The sequence below is a fragment of the Cryptotermes secundus genome, unplaced genomic scaffold (assembly GCF_002891405.2).
Source record: "Cryptotermes secundus unplaced genomic scaffold, Csec_1.0 scaffold22, whole genome shotgun sequence".
NCBI classification, from domain to species: domain Eukaryota; kingdom Metazoa; phylum Arthropoda; class Insecta; order Blattodea; family Kalotermitidae; genus Cryptotermes; species Cryptotermes secundus.
This window is the reverse complement of record NW_019742961.1, coordinates 3,718,483-3,727,505: the sequence shown is the minus strand read 5'-3', so window position 1 is coordinate 3,727,505 and position 9,023 is coordinate 3,718,483. Positions and strand designations below refer to the sequence as shown.

Here is a 9,023-nt window from a genome sequence, read left to right as displayed (position 1 = left end):
GGTGTATGTATTTTCTGTTTTAACCCGTGGAAAATTAGGTTTTGCGATATGTTAGAAACAAAAATTTGGCATATTGAATCATAGTTTTTATAAATTGTGGGGTCATTATTGTTAAAATTAAAAATCGAGAAGGGAGTGTGTCATCGCTGTTCAGTAAAATTGGAGCGTGCAAGTAACAGGTAAGCTAAAATGTGCACAGGTGTACAGAGACTGACGTTAGTAATTTTCGCATAGGACTTTCATGCTTTTTGTTATTTGCATTGTTATATACATCATCTGTCGCCCACCGTGTGTTACAAAATATTGTTTGCTGTCTTTATGGCCCATTAATCATTTTCTTGTGTTCAATGATGGACAGTTACTTTAAGTGCATGTCAAAGTTTTAAAGGTTAAGTTTGGTGCTGATTTCAGATTGACGCAATTGTGGGTGACTGCCCCCATAACATTTCTGGAGATTGGGGATTATCTAAAAGGAATACAAATAAAACTGTTATCAGCGGTTGCTGCAAGTAATTTAAGGAAAAAGTAGTTTCTTGTTGCAGGGTTAATAATTTACGCCATGGATACTGCCCCTGATTAAATACAGCGAAGTGCCGACTTATCAAAATTTCTGGATAATTAACACATATATTTTCAAATTGTACAGTTTCACACAAATTTTTTTCGCGCGTCGTAATACATTATGATAGATTGCGTTGATGGAATGAACTAATAAAGTCCCAAAGCGTTAGGCTGTACCTCTGTATACTTTATTGATAATTTAGTAGTTATATTACCATGTTATAGAGGAATTGCCGTAAGATGACATGCTCATGAATAAGACACTGTCAGAAGATATCACTGCGCTGCAAATTATTTTCTCTCCCCCCCCNNGATTATTATGAATTTTAGATAGAAAAAAAAAGCTTCATCATGTTTATATTAGTGTATTATTTAAAAGTATAGTGAGGCCCTTTGACGAAGAAAAGTGGTTGTACACTGACATCATTGTGTGGCCAAGAAAAATATTTCATATTCTGAATGTTATTTTGGCAGAGTGATTTCATTTTTTATCGTGATATGAGCCCCCTGTGATAGCATGTTGGACTGAGCACTGATGACTTAACATCACTGAGGTTCTCTGCAGTTTTCTTCTGTTGCTCTTGAAAAATTGTGATATAGCACTGTTTAGTTACAATTTATATTTATCCATATGTCAGCCATTATCTTCATAAGCCTTACAGTGATAGTGCGTAATGTGAAATTGTTGAAACTGACAGTAAATCTGTTACTGTCATTTACACCAGCAGACTGATTGACTGCCGACCAACTGACTGACCAACCAACCAACAGACTAATTGACTGAGCAGCCCGTTGACTAAGTAACCAACAAACCAACTAACCAAGCAGCCAACTCCATGGAGCTGAATCCTTTTTTGAACCAGCAGTCTTAGGTGGCATAGGTGTTTTCTTATTTTTTGGGTGTTGGCGTGAATGTTGATTTGTCTGTAGCAGAGTGATGGGTCTAGATTGTGATATAGGTCCCATGAGAAGGTTGGAATTAACTGTTTTTTTTTTAATTTAATAGGTTCACATATTTTAAAATTAATTTTTAATGGTAATTTGTAATTTTAGTTTTAATTAAGGAGTACCAATGACTAGCCAGATGCAATTGTGGCATACAGTACAGTACAGTACAGTACAGTACAACAGTTTAGCATAAGCAACAGACACATGATGATAGCCATGTATGGCCAAAACATGTTGTGAATGAAGAATTAGAGTGACTGTAACCTTTTGTTGCATTAGTGATGGAAATATTCATTCATTCATCAGTAATCTGTCAGACGACAGGCCCACAGTCTCTTCCAAAACAGTCCCTCCACTTAAAGCGATCTCAAGCTTTCTTCTCTAATTAAATGATATAATTAAATATAATAAATATGAAATAATAGATTGAATTTGTTTGAGGATGAAAAATGTGAGAAATGTAAAGAGGTGTCTCCACTCACCTCCAGGTAGTGCCAAAGTCAAGAAAATGTGGATCTACACATTCATCCATTCATTTTATTTGGCATTCATAATTGCTACAACAGTAACACTTAAACAAGTCACATCATTAAATACATCATTCTAGAAATGCTTTTGCCCAAATGCCTAAAGGATTAGAATTTGTCAACAATAAATAATCAATCTTGATGTGGTTAATCTATAATTAAGATATAACACACACTGTCAAATCAGATAAATAATAAAATTAGATACAATTGTGTACTGCACATCTTTGAATAGTTGCATTGGGTTGTTGTTACAATTTCCATGATAGCAGCCTATTAGAATTTTAGCTTATTTCTGTTGAGGCCATAATATCTAAGGACACATTTAATAGATTAAAGTACAATACTTGAATTTTTTACATAATTTAAAAATTAAAAAGTAACCGTTGTTAAAAGCTGAGCGCTCTTGTCAAATTCATTCATTCATTCATTCATTCATTCATATTTACAACAATATTCACTCCGCAGTACACCATCATGGCGTAGTGCTTAATTACTTAAGTACAGGGGCACCTTTAGTAAAGAAGTGTCTCTGTCAAATGGAAATCTAGCAGTCCTAACTGATACTACACGGTTTTTCTTTCTGTGTAAGTAGGTAACATGATTATATCATATGGTTGGCAAATGCTTCTTGCATTCTCTCTGACTCACTGCTCATTATTGAGACTAGTATGCATCAGTCATTGCTTGTTGCTGTGCAGTCTCAGTTGCTGATAAAATGATATCTACAAATTCAACTCCAGAACCATAAATTTTTTAAATATTTGTCTGTGTTAGTTTTCAGTGTTTAGTGTAAGAGTGTAGAATGCACCTGTGCATACCAGAGATACATTTTAACAATATTGAGTCCTTTATTTCCTCTCTCATTAGACCTGATGTTTGCCGTGAGCCCAGTGACACATTTTCATGTTTTATGATTTAACAGTCATTATTTAGTGCATGTTACAGTTATATGTTCATTTGTATTCAGCATTTAAATTGTACACTGATTTTATTCAAAGCACCATGTCTACTGTTTAATTATTGTCTCAGGTGTACTTTTATTTATTTGAATGTTTTGGAGCACATGGAGTTAATTGGTTTTTGAACTACCGAGAAGATCTTAGATTTTGACATTTAGGTTAGTATTCATTAGCACAATAATTATGTGAGTCAGTTTTGCTGTTGGGAATACCTGGGCTATAAGTCAGATTGGTAAATAAAGAATGAGTTGATGTCGATTGACTAATTGCCTACCTGCATGGAGCAGAGTCCTAGAGAAACTAACAGCCACTCAGTCTATAAAAAATTCCCTTCCTTTATGGAACCTAGGTTCATCATTATGAAGAGCAGTATTTTCTCAGATGTGATGCCATGTAACCTGATAGAAGTTTGCAAACTTTTGGAGAAGTATCCCACCTCTATTGTAAGGGTCAAAGGGATGCTAAGCAAGGAAGAAGCCAGGAGTAAGCTGACTTGGTGTATGCTTCTTGCTTGATTATTACCTCATTAACAGAAACTTGCCACTGTAATATGCACTGAGCCAGTTAAATCCAATCCATCTCATGTGTGATTGAACTTTTATTGTATAATTAACTCTTGTCTTCATAACTGCACAAGAATAAATAGTCACAATACCCATGTATTTATTTACACATTCTTGAAAATCATGATGATGACTGTAAAAGGTGTAAAAGGAAAAAAGTAAAGCTAACCTTGTGACAGGCCATAGAGGCCTGTAGGGTTGTGAGAGGTCGAGGCTTCCACATTTTCTAGACAGTTGGTTCACAGATGGTGGTGAGGTTGTCAGCCTTACATGCCGACTGACTGCCCTTTACCCCCAGGAAGATTCCTGGTACTCATTTCTGTTAGATGCTGAGTTGACCCTAGGGCCATTGTGCAGCTGGAAGGATTAGGTCAATCGAAAAATCCAGTGGCGTCTTCGGGAGTCGAACCCATGACCTCCCAGCTTGTGGCATGATGATTGTTCTTATGTTAGAACTCTGAGGCAATGTTATTTTTTCTTTATAATGAATATTCACAGGCTTCATAATTTGTACTCCTCTCCAAGTATAGTTAGAATGATCAAGTCAAGGAGGATGAGGTGGGCGGGGCATGTAGCACGAATGAGGGAGAAGAGGAATGCATATAGGATATTGGTGGGAAAGCCAGAAGGAAAGAGAAAACCTAGCCCAGCGCCACTTTGTCCACCTCAAATCTCACTTGACCAGACCCNTCCACCCCGGCCCGCCGCGGTGGGAAGCCAGCGACTAGCCGCTTGAGCTATGGCGCGGCCTTGCATATACCTTAGAAAATGAAAGACATCATGCGTAAACGAAACACACTTATTAATGCCATTACCAAGGTTACACAGTCTTCCAGTTTAGGAGTTTAGTGAACTAATTGCAGTCTGAGAGTAAAGAATATCTTTGGATGGTAGAAGTGGTCACCTTCACTCAAGTTATCATTAAGAATCCTAACAGTGACTTTCTTTACAAATATTCCATCATGATTCCATCAATGTTAATGTGTTTTCTTTCATGTAAGATTTGAGGTTTTCAGCAGCGGTGACTATGAAGAAAGCGGCGCCGTGTAGATATTGTGTTAACCGACGTTTCGGAGGAACGTATCGCCCCCATCATCAGGGTAGGAGAAGAAAGAGAAGAAACTGCAAGCGCGGAACCGGCGCGACCAAGTGCTCACAGAATGAAGGTGGAGGTGATACGTTCCTCCAAAACATCGGTCAACGCAATATCTACACGGCGTCACGTCCCAGAAGACTGCTTTTTTCTGTTTTCTTTCACATGGCTTACATACACAGTGTGTCCAGGTTCTGTTAGGACTGTGTTCATTAAAAATACAAGACGTGAATTATTTTCAAAATTTCACTCTTTCTATTCAAAATAGTCTCCTTCTGAATCAGTACATAGCTGGAATCGATTGAAAAGTTTTCAAGAACAGTCACTGTACTCCTTTTGTGGAATCGCATTTAAAACTGCGGTACATTCCCTTTGGATGTCCTGGATGGTGTCGTGACGGTCTCCTTTCATCGCCAACTTAACTTTTGGGAACAACCAGAAATCTGCTGGAGCCAAATCTGGCTGATCAAGGACTGTGATCCATTTTCTGGCCAAAAAATTGCGCACGATCTTCGATTTGTGGGGTGGGGCATTGTCGTGGAGGAGCGACCAGGAACCTTGCTCTCGATATTCAGGTCGAATTCAAAGAATTCTCGCCCACAGACGATTGAGGACTCAGAGATATTAATCAGAATTCACTGTTTGACCTTATGGCAGGAATTCCTTGTGAATGATTCCTTTGGAATAAAAGAAAACGGTTAGCAATGTCTTTACTCGACTCTTTTGCATGCGCACTTTCGTTGGTTTCGGCTGGCTTCTTTGGGCTCAACCACGCTGCACTCTGCCGCTTTATGAGAGGCTCATATTGAAAACACCATGTCTCGCCACCAGTAATAATTGATTTTGTAAATTTTGTATCACTTTGGGCCAACCGTAACATGTCTTTGCAGTGTTCCACTCTGGCATGTTTTTCATCGCCTGACAGCGCGTGCGGTACAAACCGCGCACAGACCTTCCGTTTGCCCAAATCCTTGGTCAAAATTTGATGCACAGTACTTTTTGGTATTCCCAAAAACTCCTCGATGAGTCTTGCAGAAATACATTTGTCTGATGCTAGGATTTCGGTCACTTTTTTTTTCAGATTTTCTTCAGCGCGACATGTTCTCAGCTTTGATGCAGGTGGAGCGTCTTCATGTCGTCCCTGCCGTCACAAAATACAGCATACCATCGAAAAAATGTTCGAGCGACTCAAACAATCACTACCGTACACACTTTTCATCATTTCGTACCCTTCTCCGTCTGTTTTGCTAAACTTCAAAGAAAATTTTACGTATGTTGTCTCTCTGTTCAACCGCCATTTTCCGACGAGCGTCAGAACAGTACTATTATATTCAAGGTCAGAACGCATGATGCAGTGATGCTTGCGCTTTGAAATTATAGACAGCCACAGCTGAAACTTCAAGAATCTTAATGCCACAACTCTCCAACAGATGGCATTGCAGGGCAAAATTGGGAGAGAAAAAAAGAGTCCTAACGGATCCTGGACACACCGTGTATGTTAATTTCCGTGAACAAGTGGAAATTCTTTGAAAATTTGATCTTACTGTGTGCATCTTATTTCAACAACGTTCATCTCACTGGGAGCTACATAAATGTAGACAATTCCATTGCTTTAGAGCTTCAAATAGTGCCTGGTGTGCTGCAGTGTCTCTCTAGAGATGAACTTGTATTGAAGTATGTTGTCCAAATTTACATGATATTGTAACGTATCGGGCGTATATCGCGACAAATAACTTCACGCCGTATTTTATATAGCGAATTTTATTTCACATTCGCTCATACAATCACCCAGATTACAGATTTACGATTACTGCTATCTGCAGTATCACAATTAGTACACTCCAAATGCCACAATACAACTGACTGGCTGACTGTCACAGTACAAGTCGGCGACTGTTACTTTATAACTCGGTGGCTGTCACAGTACAACTAACTGTGAATAGCCTTCGCTGCTCCTTATGTAGCCTCGATCGGACAATACAGAATACGGCCACGTAATAGGCACCCTTGTTGCCTGGCGCTGTATTGCTAGTAACGCTAGCGGAAGTAACCGCTGTTACTACTTGGTGACGTCACCGCTGTTGACTTGCGTTGCCTAGCGACCAGGATGCTAGGACTCGGCTAACATCGGCTCGCTTCGGCTTCGCTCGGCGCATCACGGCTGGCGGGGGGTGGGGGAGGGGCGTCATCCATAGCTCAGCATGTCACAATATTGCTGCAACTTTAGAACTGTTGTTGCTTGAATGCTATAGCTTGACATATCTGCCTCAACTCTTCAGTATTGCCTGATTAATTCTAGTCTGACTGTGCAGAATGGCTCAAGCGGTAATGGGTTGTGACATGTTTGAAAATTGCCTGATTCAAATCTAGACCGGAAGACCGACCATCCTGTCTGAGGATTTTCATGGTTCCCCTTATTCCCCCAGGCAAACACCGGGATAGTACCTTAAATTAGGCCATGACCGCTTCCTTCCACATACTTTCCCAGTCATTATTCTCTGTGATCTAGCAATTCAGTGCTATATATAGCGCGATTTACCAACAGGATGTTAAATAGGCTGTTAATAGGCCGTTATGGACGCTTCTGCGTCATTTTCTGACATGAGAATTACTGACTTCTAAGCGTAGATAAACAGAGAGATAAATAAATTTTAGTTGGCATGGATTTGAGGCCTGTTTTGAATTACAAGAGAATGTTTACAAGGCAAAACAGTTATCTTGTGTATCATAATTCCTGAATCACCTTTTAACGCGTTTAATGCGGAACAAACTTCGGCTCCTACGGACAGTACTCAGTTTTAACATTTTAACTTTCATGAGTGGGCTAATTAAAGTGCTGTATGTAACCTAAATAAACGGGGTTAATGACTTACAAGGGAATCCATATTATTTTTATAGCTTTAGGAAATGTGTTTAAAATAAATTTTCCGTGATATTCAGGAACCAGTTTATGTAGTTTTGCTACGTAGGCATGAAACGGAGACCGCTTCTGTGGTCTAGTGATCAGAGTTCCTGGCTACAGATCCAGAGGTCCCGGGTGTGACCTAAACCAAGTGGGGAGTATGACATTCCGAAGTATGCTGGTATTTGGTTTACCCAATTGAATGCGGAGCGTTGTTGTCAGTGGTATACACAACTCAACGGCAAAACTTCAGGAACGGACTCCTCATGTAGAGAGAAGAAAAAAGTGTATGACAATATGGGTCCGGAAATGCATATAATTACAGAGTAGTAATTGTGTCTGCACGCCACTGAAGAGAATAGGCGACATTAGTGCTTTCTATCGATGGGTCGGCCTTTCACTGGGAGGACAGCCTTTCTATCAGCGAGTCGGCCTTTCACTGGGAGGACAGCTCTGTGATTATCATGACGTCACCTGTGATTACTTCGTGATAAATTTTCCTCTGCCAATTCTTTTCAGCGGCGTGCAGACACAATTACTACTCTAATTATATGCATTTCCGGACCCATTTTGTCATAAACTTTTTTCTTCTCTGTATATGAGGAGTTTTCCGGTCTAGAAAACCGAAATAACGGCCGTGGGGATTCTTTGCGCTGACCACGCGACACCCTCTATCCGCAAAAAGTTGGCACTAAACTTCGCCGACAAGCGGCGGTCGCTCGGTCGGTATGGTTCGCTTGCGGACTGAAATCACGGAATTTGTTTTGTTTGTTTTCTATATGAGGAGTTTGTTCCTGAAGGTTTTCCGTAGAGTTGTGATATACTCTGTATAGTGTTACTTCAGTATCAGTTACATCCGTAAAAATTCTTGAAAGAGCATCATTTGAATCTGTGATATCATGACTATAATAGCTGTATGTGTCTGTGATTGCGTCGGTATGTTAGTCATGTGATGCGGGGACGTAGTTACTTAACAGCCGCTGGTGGATGGCATTTAATCGTCGGCCTCATCGCATCGTTCAGTGACACGTGTACGATGGAAAAGGAATACGAGAGAAATGAAGAGAAAGATAAAAGTACTATCGTCTGTAGGGGTGACTATTAGACGGGGTTTGGAGAGTAACATAGTTGTCAAGTATCCAGCTCAAATGCAGTTCAATAGTGTGTGAATATGGTAACCATGTATTTTGCCTGATGATGACTTTAAAAGCTGAAACATTTAGCTAAGGTAATGTTGACCTTGACCGTTATATTGATGTGTTACGACGGATTCCAATAAAGAATTGTATAATCTCCACACTTTACAATTCACTGTTACACCCATCAGTGTCCTCAGTCTATTATAGTCTCCACTCTCCGTTTCTTGGCAACGTATTTTAACACAGGAACTATAACATTCACTAAATTGCACACTGCAAATATCGCTGTACTGTAGCACACAACCAAGTCATCTCTTCACAGCCAGAC

The 9,023-nt window shown here is 39.7% G+C and overlaps 1 protein-coding gene across 5 annotated transcripts in view; it reads left to right on the top strand.

Moving 5' to 3' along the window:
- Positions 1-9,023, top strand: part of LOC111873397 (protein numb) — a 214,496-nt gene continuing 205,473 nt past the window's right edge. For all 5 annotated transcript variants that reach the window (XM_023868073.2, XM_023868072.2, XM_023868067.2 and 2 more), the window contains exon 1: positions 1-179. The gene's annotated coding sequence lies outside the window, so the exon portion shown is untranslated. The remainder of the gene's footprint in view (positions 180-9,023) is intronic.